At 36.6% G+C, this 16555-nt stretch overlaps 1 protein-coding gene across 8 annotated transcripts in view; it reads left to right on the top strand.

Moving 5' to 3' along the window:
- Positions 1-8614: 8614 nt before the first annotated feature.
- The window catches only part of nrxn2a (neurexin 2a), a 399544-nt gene continuing 391603 nt past the window's right edge, over positions 8615-16555 (top strand). For 4 of the 8 annotated variants that reach the window (XM_046867418.1, XM_046867423.1, XM_046867420.1 and 1 more), the window contains exon 1: positions 8619-8904. The gene's annotated coding sequence lies outside the window, so the exon portion shown is untranslated. Of the gene's footprint in view, positions 8905-16555 lie in introns of all 8 variants that reach the window. The other 4 variants (XM_046867424.1, XM_046867425.1, XM_046867421.1 and 1 more) reach the window with 2 other exon arrangements.

Consider the following 16555-nt stretch of genomic DNA (forward strand, 5'->3'; position numbering starts at 1 on the left):
ATATTGACGGGGTCTATTGTGAGTCTCAGTGTTTAGGCCTGAATTTATTAGCGCATCTGACAAATAGTAATATCATCCGCATGCTGAGACACAGACCTTGAACTGGAGCATAAATGATATGAAGCGGAGCCGTCGTCATACCGAGTCCCATAAAATCCAAAGTGAATTTGGGATCGGTTTCATAGAAATCAGTAAGAACAGATGTTTGATGGTGTACAGCTACGGATTTATTGCATCCAATTGCATGTCTCGATTTGGCACATAATTGCATGAACACTAATAAGTGGTAAATAATGAGCTTGGATATTAAAGGACACAATGCCAGAATATAATGTAAGCGTATTTAAATAAGACTATCTTCTATGCTATGGTTTCTAGGTGATAAATCTTTTCAGAGTTTTCACTAAGAAAAAGTAAACCTGGTCATTTCCACTGTGGCCTCAAATTTCTTTTCTTGGCTCACAGAAGTGGAACAAGGTTTTCAGGATGATTTTCTGCTCACCGCACATGTAAATAGTGGTTATTTAAGTTGCCTTGGACGTTTGGTCAGCTCAAAGCAGTCTGGCTGCTTCTCTTTTCAACAAGCCATCTCAGAACTGCCTGCTCACTAGATTCTTTTTCTGTTTCTCGCACCACACTGTTTAAACTCTAGAAAGTGTTGTGCATGAGAATCCTGAGATATCAGCACTTTCTGATGTTCTTCCAAACAAGCATTCCCTTGGTTATTCATTTTTTATGACAAAGGTACACTGTTTTTCTTTCTCTTTTACTCTCTCTCACTGCACAAACCCTTTTCCTTCTTATTTCATAGCCATCACATTGTGATACCTGTGTAAATGTACTGAAATTGTATTGAAATGTAGCAAAGTAAGAGAACCAGCAGATGGTCAAGGTTATTATTCGGTTACTTGAAGCTAAAAGCATTGGTTAAAGAGGCCTCACAATCTGTAAAGAGGAGGTGATTTACTTAGAAGAAAAATGTCAAGCTGAGATGAAGTTTATGACAATATTTGATGTGAGTCACTAGACCAGGTTTCTGTTCTGATTCTGTCATTATATTCTTTGTTTGTTTGTTTGTTTGTTTGTTTGTTTGTTTTTGTTTCTTTCTTTCTTTCTTTCTTTCTTTCTTTCTTTCTTTCTTTCTTTCTTTCTTTCTTTCTTTCTTCTTTCTTTCTTTCTTTCTTTCTTTCTTTCTTTCTTTCTTTCTTTCTTTCTTTCTTTCTTTCTTTCTTTCTTTCTCTCTTTCTTTCTTTCTTTCTCTCTTTCTTTTTTCTTCCTTCCTTCCTTTCTTTCTTTCTTTCTTTCTTTTTCTTTCTTTCTCTTTCTTTCTTTTTCTTTCTTTCTTTTCTTTCTTTCTTTCTTTCTTTCTTTCTTTCTTTCTTTCTTTCTTTCTTTCTTTCTTTCTTTCTTTCTTTCTTTCTTTCTTTCTTTCTTTCTTTCTTTCTTTCTTTCTTTCTTTCTTTCTTTCTTTCTTTCTTTCTTTCTTTCTTTCTTTCTTTCTTTCTTTCTTTCTTTCTTTCTTTCTTTCTTCCCAAAGATCTTCTGTGGTTTGGTAATGCAGGAGCATTTCTCTGAGTCAGCTATGGAAATCTGTCTTCGATTAAAAGGGGTCTGCTTAATATATTGAAACATATAAGATAATATAATAACATATATTGGAACATTTAGGTCAATATGCTTTAAGCAGCTACAACTTCCCCTTTCTGAAATACATAATAGGCCTTGATTGCATTTCAAAATGACAGTTCTTGTCTAATCGTTTTGTAAAGAGTAAATTCCATACAATTAAAATTTCCATACTTTTGGGTATTTTTTTTATGTTTTTGTTTTATTTATTCTAGTTCATTCTAGTCTTTATTTATGTATTTATGTATTTATCTATTTATTTATTTATTTATTTAAAAAAATAATAACATGCAAATAGACAGAACTGTAACTTCTTGACACAAACACATGCATTTGTATTTACTTCTAATTCCTATACAAACATCACTGTTCATTTTAAAAGATGTAGCTACTGGCAGTCATGAAAAAAACAGTATTATGATGATGATGATGTTAATTGTAATAATAATAATAATAATAATAATAATAATAATAATAATAATATGATAATAATAATAATAATAATAATAATAATAATAATAATAATAGTAATAATAATAATTATTATTATGATTATTAATGTGATATATAAAGTATTGTTCAATATAATATATTTGTTTATTATATACTGTTTTTTTATGTTAGTAATTTGGATCCTTTTTGACCTTGTTGTATTTACACACAAGAGCAAAGTATTCACTTTATAATATCCTGTAGTAATTCATATACCACGTCATTATAAGTAATAAAAACGTATCTAAATCTGGTTAAATTGTATATAGCTTAAGCATGAAAAGGTTAACTGATACCAAAGAAGGACTTCCTTCAGGCCAATTGATGAAATTCTACCAGATGCCTACCAGCCAAACATAAATGATTGTTTTCCATAAAGCAGTCTATGGACTGAGTACTACTGACAACTGTTACATCACTGTTACATAACGGTTTCATAATGCAAACATGTTTAATCCTCAAAAGAAATGACACATTCCTTTTCCAGTCAGTTGACTGGAAGCACAATGGACTCAAGGTTACTGGCTGAATCTGCTCTCTTTGACCTAACAACAAACAAAAAAAAGCCTGAAGTGATAATTAGTATGTTCTAGTGTTTGAAAGTCATGGATAGGCCCAGTTATCCACGTTACAATATGAACTTGCACAGCATTGTTTACCACATTGCTGATACTGCTAGTATTCAAAGAATGGAGAAAGATGAGGGGTTACTGCTGTATTGGTTAAATTTTTTAAATATAGATAAAGCACTAATTTAAAAAAACATGACCTTTGAGGGTTTGCAAAAAATCTCAATTCACATGAATGAAAAAGGAACAAATGGTGAAAGATTTTGGAAGTACAGTACACATACTGTATAGACAAAGGAAGTCATGGAACAGATGATGGTTCTATAAGAATAGCACAACAGCATTTTTGCTTGCAGTAAATCTCTGCTGATTGTTGGATAGAAATGGTTAAGTGCAGGGTAGTGTGTGTTTGTAATCTTCTAATTAATCTGAATTAACTGGGCACAAGCACTGGGGAAATGATACTGATGACACAGCTGTTTGGCTGCTCCTCAAAAGATGCATGTGTGTGTGTGTGTGTGTGTGTGTGTGTGTGTGTGTGTGTGTGTGTGTGTGTGCGTGTTTATTGAGTCAGGAAGGGGACAATGTAGTAAAAAGTGTGTGGTAATACAGTTTATGTAATCATTGGCCACCTAGTGCAATCACAAACCCATCAATCTTTTCATCGGTTTCATAGGCGAGAGTCACGTTATAATCACATGATTACATTCCGAGGCGTCTATCAAAGTAGCGGAGCAGTGCAGCTATTCCTGAAAGCCCATATTAACACGAGAGAGGGAGAGAATGAGAGAGCAAGAGAATGAGCGAATAGTCTATCTCCTGTGACCTTGTCACTCTGCATTAATAGCTGTCTCATGCAGCTGTGCACCCGAGGCCTCCAAGGTCTGTCTGTCCAAATGGTCCAGGTTTTTTACTCCAGCAATCATTTAGGACAAGCTACAGTGACAACACACACATTCCCCTTTAGTCTGCGAGCCGTCACCACACAAGTCCCACTGCAGCTACCTGAACACGATTCGCTATTGAGTTTCAGCTCGGCTGGTTTCGAGACAGAAAAACATTCCGCTCAGCTGTGTCTGCAGCGTCACAATTCATTTGCATTCATCTTTTTTTTTTGTTTGTTTTTCCAGAAAGACTCCTTTGCTACTTTTTCAAATGCAAACAAACTAATAGTGCACCATGAGTGAATATACTCCTGTAATAATAACATGAGCAAACCTGAAAAAATGAACTGCAGACTCTGTCCTTGGTAAACTTTGGAGCATGTGGCTTAAGGTGCGTAGCATGAGGTGCTACATGCCAAGATGCAAGTTTGGAAGAGCAGGCGGTTCTGTCTGCTCTGGGAAGATAAAGACAGCCCTGAGTCATTGCAAGGCACTCATCATAGCACGCAGCCACTTTTCAAGAAGTCAGGAGAGCATATTAAATGTTGCCCGTGTAATGCCCTGTAAATGTTTTGGCACACTCATCGTACGGGTGTCAGCTGGGCCTTGTGAGAGGTGCTTGCTTTGCAATCGCACTCCATGCAAAGCCACAGGCTGCTGGTGCCCTAACTAACCACTCGTGTTTTCAGTCATTGCTTATAGCCGAGGGTCAAGGCGCCACACTGGGGACTCGACCATTTATCACGCTTGCTCAGATTATTGGGTCATTACACAAAGCAATTTGCAATTACAGTCGGCTAGCTGACATGAGTCTGCTCAAAAATTGGAATGTTTCTGGTAGCTGGTGATTGCAGTATTCAAAGTAAATCATAGTTGTAAGATCTAATACTTTATCTAGATCATTTAGAATATAATTAGAAGTGTGCAATTTGTATGTGATTGTCCTTTCTTGCTCACTGGGGATAAATACACATAGTTCACTTGTTTACATTTTTATTTACCACTCATTACAACCATGTTGCATTTAAGAATGTACAACAAGGATGGGATACCAGTGTAGAAAACCAAATAATGTTATGCTAATGTTAATAATGCAACAGAACTTTTGTCCTTCATATAAACAGTGGGGCAAAAAAGTATTTAGTCAGCCACCAATTGTGCAAGTTCTCCCACGTAAAAAGATAAGAGAGGCCTGTTATTTTTCATCATAGGTACACTCCAACTATCAGAGACAAAATCAAAAGAAAAATCCAGAAAATCACATTGTCTGATTTTTAAAGAATTTAATGCAAATTATGGTGGAAAATAAGTATTTGGTAACCTGCAAAAAAGCAAGATTTCTGGCTCTCACAGACCTGTAACTTCTTCTTTAAGAGGCTCCTCTGTCCTCCACTTGTTACCTGTATTAATGGCCACAACCTCAAACAGTCAGACTCCAAACTCCGCATCTGCATGGAGGAATGGGCAAAACTACCAGCAACAGTGTGTAAAAACCTTGTAAAAACTTACAGAAAACGCTTGATCTCTGTCATTGCCAACAAAGGGTATATAACCAAGTATTGAGATGAACTTTTGTTATTGACCAAATACTTATCTTCCACCATAATTTGCAAATAAATTCTTTAAAAATCAGACAATGTAATTTTCTGGATTTTTCTTCTGATTTTGTCTCTGATAGTTGAAGTGTACCTATGATGAAAATTACAGGCCTCTCTCATCTTTTTAAGTGGGAGAACTTTTACAATTGGTGGCTGACTAAATACTTTTTTGCCCCACTGTGTATATATATATATATATATACAACATGGTGTGTACAAACATGGTGTGTTAGACATGGTTGCATTGTTTAGTGTTTTCTGGTCTCTTATTACTATAAAGGAAAACCCACTTGCTGTGTGCGAAACCCCAGTGTTTCCGAAGTTCAATATCAAACATATTGCTTTATGTTCTTGATCAGAATTGTAGTTTCTTGTTAAACATATTGATTCTTTATGAGCCAAATATAACTTTCATTTATGACTTCAGACCAGTTCTTAATTGACTAGGGACCAGAAACGAATGAATATGAGAAGTACAAGTAATTGTGTAAATTAGATGCATGGAGTGATTAATTGCATTGTTATGGATTGATACATTTAAATTGCTTGCTCCTTGAGGAACATTTCTGTTTAAAGGTGATGTGTTTTATCTTTGCACTGGATTCCTGCTGGCCTTTTTGCTCCCCTCCAGTTTCCTGTCTCTAACATTTCACTATAAATGCACACCGGATGGATGTGGCTTCTAGCTGGAAAATGAATACTAAGGTAGGCCATTTCCTGAGAAACAAGCTATCGGAAAAGTATTATGTAAGTACCACAGAACTGCTCTAATGGAAATGTTTTAGGCCAAAGTTTGAATTACACTATGCCCAGATTTGGTCAGTTATAATGTATAATTTACAAAGATTCCTTTTGGGTTTAGGTCATAAAGCGTATTAAAAATGAATGACGTAGTTGGGAAGGATGGGCTGAATTTTGATCATTTTCTCTCTGGAAAAAAAATTGAGCATTAAAATATGTTTTATAATCAGTTTGCTGCATACACAGAAATTAACATGTATTACAGTATATATATATATATATATATATATATATATATATATATATATATATATATATATATAAAACTACATAACTGAACTTGATGGTGGTGCACACTAAATGACTGTACCTGATCCTTTATAGTTTCAGCATTGCATGATCATAGTGCCTGATACAGTAGCCATGTCACTGCAGCACCCACTAGACCAAAGATACCTTGAGTTTTCTATAGCGCAATGGCCTATATTACATTTTTGTACCTTTATTATGTCTCTATTACTCATGAAAGTACTTGTTTTACTTGAAAAGGTAATTACATACACAGCAGTGGTCCCAATGGTTGCCTATGTGCTTTAAGATTTTTTAAAGGTACAGTATGAACCTGTACTAGAGGTACAAATGATGTATCTTTGAGGTTTGATGAACGCGTTTAAAAAATACACATAGCAATAAATTATAATCCTGCAAAATAGAATTTACCATTTATCATCAATATCGAATTTACCATTATAATATTTAGCAATATTATTTTTACCTAAATACATTTTAGAGGTCACAATTTAGAGGCCCCTGTATTATTCAAAGAATAATTTAAAAATTATTTGCGGAAAAATTCTACTTTGTTTGACCAGTAACCATTTGCTAAAACAAAGTTAAGATGGTCAGGCTGTTAGGCCATGTTTACCAGCTGGATATCGTCATAATTACCTGTATTAGTGGAAAGATGTTTAAAATATCAAAATTGTCTACATTCTTAAAAGATACTTGCAAAGTGGAGTTGTCACCTCTCTAAAAAATGTCTGAAACTATTAAGATTATAGATGTAGATCTGGCTTTACATATTGTAGGCTGTATACAAACTAGATAAACAAGATAATTTCAGCTAAACTAGAAAATTCTATCCAGGAAAGCTATCTAAATGATCACATTATGTTTTTATGTGTATTATCTGGTTTGCTTTGTAGCATTAGCAATGCATGGTTTAATATATCAATGCCTGCACTGCAGGTAACACTTCTGACTTGAGTTGCTGCCAAATGTTCCCCATCATAAGCATGACATATGATTACTGAAGAGGAACTGAATGAATGGACTTATACTTAAATGAATGAGCATTGAATTGCATTAGTACCTGCAATTCAAGAACTATAAGGTATGTATTTGAACTGTAACTAATACAATTTACTACAATGGTTTAGGACTGTAATTTGCATAAACTGTTCTGCTTTTCTGGGATCTACAATAGAACTATAATAAATGGACATCATGGTGTCACCCAGATGAGGATCCCTTTTGAGCTTAGTTTCTCTCAAGGTTTTTCCTCATTGCATCTCAGGGAGTTTTTCCTTGCCACTGCTGCCACTGCTGCCACTGGCTTGCTCATTAGGGAACAACTTATAAGGAAGAAACCTATAGGCAATGCACTTAGAAGCATTGATATACAAATTCTTATTTTTTAACCTATTTATCTCTGTAAAATGATACAATTGTCAATTGTCCCAAATGATCCCAAAGTATCTTTACAGAAATAAAATGGTTATAAAATGTTTCTTTTTCATTAGTGCCTGTAAGTTTATCTTATACCTTTATCCCAAAAAGGCAAGCCAGTGGCAATTGATTGTATGAGGAAGAAACCTTGAAATACTCGAAAGAGATACTCGAATAATTCTCGAAAGTGTTAGTTGGTAGGATATATTAGGCAGCAAGTAAACATTATGTTCTTAAAGTTGATATGTTAGAAGCAGAAAAAATGGGTGAGCGTAAGTATTTGATCGGCGAGTTTGACAAACAGTGACAGCTGGATGACTGGGTCAGAGCATCTCCAATACTGCAGCTGTTGTGGGGTTTTCCTGGTCTGCAGTGGTCAGTATCAAAAGTGGTCCAAGGAAGGAACAGGGGTGAACCGGCGATAGGCTCATGGGTGGCCAAAGCACATTGATGCACGTAGGGAGAGAAGGCTGGCCTGTGTGGTTGATCTAACTATAGCTCAAATTGCCGAAGAAGTTAATGCTGTTAATGCTCGGCTGGGCAGGAGTGTTTTGGCAGCAAAAGGGGAGCGACACAATATTAGGCAGGTGGTCATCATTTTTAATGCCTGATTGGTGGCCATTAAGTTATGCCTGGTCAGTGTAGTTCCATTATGGTTGACCATTCAATGATGGGTGCTTCATGCAAACTGCAGTCCTAAGTCATTGTAGTAGACTGTGTGTATTAATTGCAGTCCAAATAGTTCTTGAGTTGCTCAAGAACTCTATGGATCTTCAGGGTGTTCATGTGAGTCATCCTAAAACTGAATTGAACATGTAATGTACTGAAGTGTTCCAGTTCGGCAAGTGCTTGAACACTAGACACCGCTGTGTCCAGCACTGTGACTATCCACACTCTTATCAGGTAAAGTAAGCTATAGGTTGGACAGCGCGTGCCGCAGTGGTCCTGGTTAGCTCGGCGGGCTCGCGCCGCGCGCTGATTGGCCGGCCGCTCGGCTGACCGCGCCCTCATTCCCCAGCTCCCACACGAGCGCTGCGGGTTAAGGGCGCGAGCGGCGCGCGGGAACCACAAGCACCGAAGCTCCCGCTCCAGCTCTCCCTGCACGCGGACGCAGGCGGAGCACGCGCATCTGGCTCCGAGACAAGCCTGGACGGAACAGGAAGAGGGGGGAAATAAACAGGGGGCGTCCTTGTCCTTGGACTCTATACCGGCGTGGATATTTACACAAAGAACCTTCTCGAGGGGACACCGCTGCAAGACGAGCAGGTAACAGAATGAGCTTTTGTGATGGTGTATAATTTGAGTGACGCCGGAACGAATAGAGAGAGAGAGAGATAGAGAGAAGGGAATGGCGCTCAGGCGAAAACAGGAGATGTATCGGGCTGAGACACTTCTCAGGGTCTCACTTCTTTCTTCTGTGGAATAGTGTTGAAATAGTAATATTATTTAATAGTATTAATAATAATAATGTCGTCAGAGCTTTGAGTGTTTGTTTTCCCCTCTCAATGTATTTGAAGTTAATTTGCCCGAAACGATGCTTAGGATCCGGGCACGCGCGCTCGCTCGCTCCCGTGTAGACCCCCCCGCCCCCCCACCGAGTTCGACATGCACCTGAGATCCAGCTCACCTGACTGTATCAGTGTGACAGACGGTATCAAACGATCCACTGCTCGATATGAGTCTATATTCTGGGAGGGGTTCGGCGTTGACTTGGTTGTCGCTATGCTGAGAAATCCCTTACACACACACACACACACACACACACACACACACACACACACACACACATATATTGTTTTTTCATACTCCTTTATTTTATTGTTTTTGTCGTGAGATGCAGGTGAACTGTCAGAGAACTCTATCTATCTATCTATCTATCTATCTATCTATCTATCTATCTATCTATCTATCTATCTATCTATCTATCTATCTATCTATCCATCTATCCATGCACTGGACCAGTAATTAACTGCATCACCAACTGCTGCGTGGTGGCCAGTTGGGAGGAAGTGTGAGATGCTACAGAGAGAGAGAGAGAGAGAGAGAGAGAGAGAGAGAGAGAGAGACACTTTCATGCATTTTTTTCATGCCTCTACCCCTTTTTTCCTTCCCTATGTCCAAAACACTAACCTCCTTACCTCTCTTGGCTGGTATTTTTCCTTTTTTCCTCCCCTGCACTCTTCATAGCTCCTGTGTCGGTCCTCCATCCAGAAGATAAGACGAAAGCATCACTTCACCATATTGCTTAGTCTGGTCCATTTATTTCCCCACTGGACAAAATCTATTCATTATTATTCATCCTGCCAGTAGGTAGGGTCATAAAGAGCACAGCACACAATGCAAATATGTTTTCCTTCGTGCTATAATGAAGATTTAATAGATCCAGCACGAAATGATGGCCGTAATGGAATTCGTTCCTTTTGGACGTGTCAGGGGGGGTTTAGCGATTCCTCTCTCTCTACACCCAATCTATGCAACTTTCATGAGCTTTTTAAATGGAGGTATAGAAAAGAAAGAAAGAAATCGAATGCTCTTTCTTTCTGAGCAGATCTTATCAGTATCAATGATTTATTTAGTCATGATACACCGTGGACGATGAAATCTCACGTGCGGCTTAACCCGGGTGGCAGCAGGTGTTGAGAAATGAGTGTTCACACACATTGCGTTCTCAATGGATGTAATGGCAGAGCCTGGGAAAGATGGGTTTCATAATTGAATAGATCTGTATCTACATTTCCTTGGCATAATACAATGAATATATGCATGACCCATCATTTAGTCTGGTTTCAATAAATGTCTGAAGCATTGCATTAATGCATAGTGTTGAGTTTTAATGGAGAGAGAGTGTAACTTATAATAATGCAAAGTGTACACAAACTGGAAATCTACTGCTAAACAGAAGAGTCGTATTGACTGTATGTGTATAATTATTTATTTACTTTACCAGCACCTACACATGTCTATAGACATCAAAATAGGGAGTATCTTATAAATCAACACATACTGTATTAAGATATTTCTGGAAAAAAATGGTGATTCTGCGATTCAAAAACAAATTAGTTTTTATTGTTAGATTAAATTTGGTGTTACAAAAGCGTACATTTTTTTGCTACATGATCACTTTTTTCCATTCTTTTTGAGCAACAGAATACTTCAAATAATGTGTCATTAATGTTGGTTTTAAGGTTAAAGTATTGTAGGATAAGGATTTAATTCGGTTCACCCCTATTTTGGTTATTTAGGTAAATATATGTGATTGCAGCCTAAAAATATACAGTGTACAGTTTTTTGTTTAGTTTCCTGAGATTGGTTTGCAATTATTTTCAATGTTCTAAGAAAACAAACCAGAAATACCAAGTATTGTTTACTTGGTTGGTCTGATTAGACTCCTGTGCACAAACAGGTCAATAAATGCTGACTGAAAGAGGTCATGAGTTTTCTGTGTATTTGCACAAGTATGAATGTTTTTAATTCTTTTGCATGTTAGAAACAAAGTTGATATAAATGGATATATTAAATTATGGCATGTAGGATTGTATAACAAAAGCAAATAATAATGAATCTGTTAAATAATTTATTTGATTAAATGGATTTTGGACTGATATTAATACGTAGGCCACAATACCACATTTTATTAGTTCAACTAATACTAAAGGCAAATAAGTATTACGGATATTTCTAGCATATTTTTTTTTTTTTTTTACAATTTTACAATTACTTATTTACAATTTAAGTGTCCAAACTGCATTGCGAATTTAAAGTAAAGTCAAAATAAATGTTGGATATCTCACTAATTAAACACTACAATGCCTAGTGTATTTATCTTCCAGTGTTTTTTTGTGTGATGACTCGTTTTGTGGAACTCAGTTTTTATTTAAGTCTGTTATATTTTTCACCACATAGAATAAGTGATTAGATAATTTTTAAGTATGTTAATGAGTGAGAATTACTTAAATACAGAATAATAATGTAGGCCTGATTATTTAATTGATACAACATTTAAAAGTGAATTATGTTGGAAATTACATGAATTTTAGTAAAAAAAAAAAAATATGTCACCAAAATGTACTTATTTTCTCCATTTCTCTTCACCATCCAATTCGGCATAAAACAGCTACTAACAGGGTTGAATTCTAATATGCTTCTTTTGAGACATGTGAAGCCAGCCAACCGTACCCTTTCAACCTGCTGACAAATTATCACACTCAGACACAAGCACTATCCACCCTCTTCCGCATACCTAAACTCACAGACATCACTGAGTGTGGCAGTGATTGAAAGGTGAGAGTATTTCCCACCCTGTACATCTAGCGAACACAGCCTGATTTGCTATTGTGTCTCCCTGCCCTTGTTTGGCATCCAGTGATTCAAACCCAGGGATCTACCAGTGACTAGGGGAACACTTTTTCTTCATTAAGTGTTTAAATTCAATGTGCCAGACTGTGATGAACCAACAATAAATCGGGCTCGAGCTTTCTCAGAAATCTGCTGAATTGCATCACCATTTGCACTGGAAATGAATGCATTAAACATTGTGTACCATTCTGACACCATTTTAAAGATGCACTTCATCTTACCATTTTGGTGTCAGTCTAGTATAGTGACCCATTTTCAGTACTGATATTATGATGCTTTAATGAGACCATGTTCTGGAAGAGTGGACACACTTAAGGCTGTGGTGAAATAGTATTATTTAGCAAAATTACAAGCAGCAAGGCCAGTGTACAGTATTTGCACTTCCTAGCCAAATTGTAGATTTTCTCCTGTTATGATCCATATTTATTTTCATGCTTTTTCATGCATTCTTGTTGAGGTTTGACTATTAATAAAATAGCACTTGAGTTAGTAATAGGGTTTTGGGAGAGCCCATGTTCACCAAGGAATTTATTTGTGATGTCACACTCACATTAGTGGTTAATACCAGAAACAAAAGACACTAAGGGATTTAAAAACCCTGCTAGATTTTATGTTGTTATTTATGGTGTCAATTGTATGCAGTGTTTTACAAAGAAAAAAGTTTTCCTTGTGCGATCTGTTTTATCTCTGTGCAAGTGTTATTTTGGAGAAGTGTAAATTGTTTGCTAAGCAGGGGGTCCCTCTATTTCCCAGTGTTCTTTTAACCAGTAGCTTAAGAGTCATGACACTCTACATACAGAAACCTAAGAGTGTCCTGACCAATCACGTGGCTATAACTCATATGGCAATAGAATAGCAATAAAATATTATGGCCTAATTTAGAATTAATTGAAAATAAATCTATATAATTATCATTGTGGAATTCCAAGTATAATAAAATTACATCTAGTAAAACACTATACAGTATAAATGTTTTCAGTTGTAAAACATTATGTTACCTTTTGCTATTTTGAATAAGCAATTATATATGTCAAGGTATATTTTAAATTAGTATTCCTGTTTAGTCTAATTTAATTTGGTCTAATAGGAATATTACAATAAAATAAAATAAAATGTTTCTGAGGTACTTATATATGTGATATATATAAATAGGCTGAGTATAGCAAATGAGGCACAGAACAGAAACCAGTGGTTTGTAAAGTTTGTCTCAGACCAGTCCCTGCTTCAGAATTCAACATGACATCACCTTCTATCACCTACAGAAACACAGAACACAAACAAGCTTAAAGCACTCTACAGGGACTGTATGTGAAGGCTATTCCTTATGATAACATATCATTGTGATGGAAAGAATAACAAGTGCAGTAACAACTTCAACCCGTAAGGACATGACCCTGGTTTTTACAGTGGACAAAATGGACTTTAAAGCATTGATCAGGATCCTCCATACAAGGTCTGTTATGCAAAAGTCTGGAACACGATTGTTTACTCAAGTTGCCCTGCTTATACAACAAATGCCAGGCCAAAGAGGATGAGCTTCACAGCATATCATAATATGATATTCAATGCCACTTTCAAATAAATGCAGAAAAGAAAAAGTGCCTTTCACTGGTGTTTTAGATGGCTTTTATTAATGATCAAAATGCAGTCATTTTATATATTCTGTATATATATGAGATTGTTGGAATCACCCAACTCTATAGTATAGTATATAGCATTGTGTATTTCTTTCTTTCAGCTACTCCCATTAGGGGTCGCCGCAGCGGATCATCCGCATGTTTGATTTGGCACATGTTTTTTCGCTGGATGCCCTTCCTAACGGAACCCTCCCCATTTATCCGGGCTTGGGACCGGCACTGAGACTTGTGCAACCCTAATGGCTGGGGTTGGTTCCCTGACCGGGGATCGAACCCGGGCCGTAGCGTTGAGAGCGCCGCATCCTAACCACTAGACCACCAGGGAACCATAGCATTGTGTATAGTATTAGAAAATAAAGACTACAGTAGAATTTAATATATTAAAAGAGAACAGATTGGAACCAAATAGTATAAATAAGAATATGTAGACTGAAATATTATTAGGCTAATATGGATAGAATATATTAAAATACATTATGTTAAATAAAAATAAAATAAAATGGAATAATGTCAAATATAGGGGTAGCATCCTGGCTGTAGTATGTTACATAGTTTAATGGAAACTTATATCTCAGTGAGGAAAGAAATTCCATTACTTCCACAGAATTGATTATTTTTCTATAGACACACATTATAGGAAGTTTTTTATTGCTCTTATTCTATTGTGATCTGGGCCCCTAAGGATTAAACTACAGTACAAAGCTATAGATTCTGTTAGTACTCTACTATAGAAAATATGATTTATTAGAATGAATAATTCAGGGACCAAAAGTAAATAAATCTATACTGTTTAACCAATCAAATGAATTTTTTTTATCAATTGCAACTGGGAAAATCTTAAATAAATTATCAGTTTCACAAACACAAGAAAAAAAATAAAGATAGGGAGATACAGTTTTATTTGACTTTATTTTATTTTCTGGCATTTTCCTACCAAACCTGAATGCTAATAAACATTACATAGTTACAGTTCAGTTCAAATGTCTTCAAGTATCCTACTATATTTTTGCCATATTGTTGTTAGTGTCACTTTGACTAGCAAGAGCAGCTTGTGTGTAGGGGATGGCAGATGACCTTCAGCTCCACTTTGGAAACTGTGCTTTTTTTGTTGGTTTGTTTTTCTTTGTTTAATGATATTTACAAATGTATGTGTTTGCTGTGTGTAAATTGGCAGTGTAGTCAGTGGTGCAGTGTGCTGTCTACAGTAGCTTGTGAATTTATTTTAAAACATGTTTGTGCCAGCAGTGAGCGAGTGGAGGGTGGATTAGTCTTATGTGATTAGTCTCATCAGCTGCAGGTGTTTTTTACCGCTCGTTTCGTCCGGCTTCGCCCTACACTCGCTCAGCGCTGGCACGTAGTTCTTTAAGGGTTTTTTGGATAGTTAAACGTAGTCCAAAGTGTAGACAACATTTCACCTGCAAGTTCTCAGCCATGCTCAGACTTTCCATCTGGTGATTTTAATGACTCCTGCTTGCTATGCCAACAAGCATAATAACTATTAGCTGGATATGATGTTTGTGTTTATATATTATAGTGAGTAAGTGAGAACATTAGGTTAGTTCAGGCACTTGGCTAAAAATGCAACAACAACAAAAAAAATACTGCTTGCTTTATGGCGTATATTCACGGCATCTGTCAGAGAAGATGTGCAGGTTTCATGTTTTATTTTTTTCATTTGAAACACAAATTTGTTGTTTTCAAATCACAAATGTGTCCATTTAAAATTTAATTTTCCACAAATGTAATAAGACTAGTTTAGGATTTTTCTGAAACTTTTATTGTAATGTATTATATGATAATACGCTTGCCTAAGTTGTCATAATGACTTAAAGGTCAAAACAGGTACTAGTTTGTTGAAACAGGGATTAAATATTATATTTAACCGCTCCTGAGTGGCAGGATTGAACCCAAATCTTATTCTCTAACCGATAAGGAATCTAGATGGCCATCTCTGGCCTTCCACACATGACTCGACCAAGGGACTGGAGAGGTACATCTTTGACAGACAGAGAGCAAGCTTTTTTTTTCTTCTTCTCTGCATACTGGGAACATGTGAACAGAGCGAGTGTCTGAAGGACTGTGAGAGTGAGGCTTCTTTGTTCTTTGCCCTTCACTCTTGTCCTTTGTTGGAGCCATTCTAAAGGGAAAAGAGCAATGATGAGGGATGTTCCCGCCATGTTTCAATTGCACTGTTTAAGGATGAGAGATGACCCACTTATGGAAAATTGATGCGTTATCAAATTTACTGCATAATTAATACCCATTCTTTTTCTTAATCTCCTTCATGCTATTGTTTTTTTTTCACTGGCAATTTTGTGCTCATATGTGACTTTGCAGAATACTGATTGACTGTATTCATTTGAATGACAAATGAGTAGAAGAAATCAATGCACATAATAATGAGTGTAATAACATAATGACATGCATATAATATTTCACTTTCACAGATGGCCCCTATTGCTATTATATATATATATATATATAGCATATGACCTAATATTAGTCATGTAACTCCTATACTTCTGTTAATAGTATTACATGCAGAGGTAGAGGCAGAAAGTGAGGGATAGCAACAATGCGCACGCACGCACACACACACACACACACACACACACACACACACACACACACACACACACACACACACACACAAACACACACATGCACACACACACACACACACACACACACACACACACACACACACACACACACACACACACACAGACATGCACACACACATGCACAGAGAGAGAGAAAGAGAGAGAGAGAGAGAGCTCTGATTCATTGCTGCTAGACTGGCTTGTGTGGAAGAGCACCTATTTCTCACTGTTTTTTCAGCACCATAGACACGGACAGCTTCTTACACGTCTTGCTGCATGCCTATCTCTTTTCAGCACCACCTACATGGACAGCTTCCCGTC

This window comes from Silurus meridionalis, chromosome 15 (genome assembly GCF_014805685.1).
Source record: "Silurus meridionalis isolate SWU-2019-XX chromosome 15, ASM1480568v1, whole genome shotgun sequence".
Taxonomy (NCBI): domain Eukaryota; kingdom Metazoa; phylum Chordata; class Actinopteri; order Siluriformes; family Siluridae; genus Silurus; species Silurus meridionalis.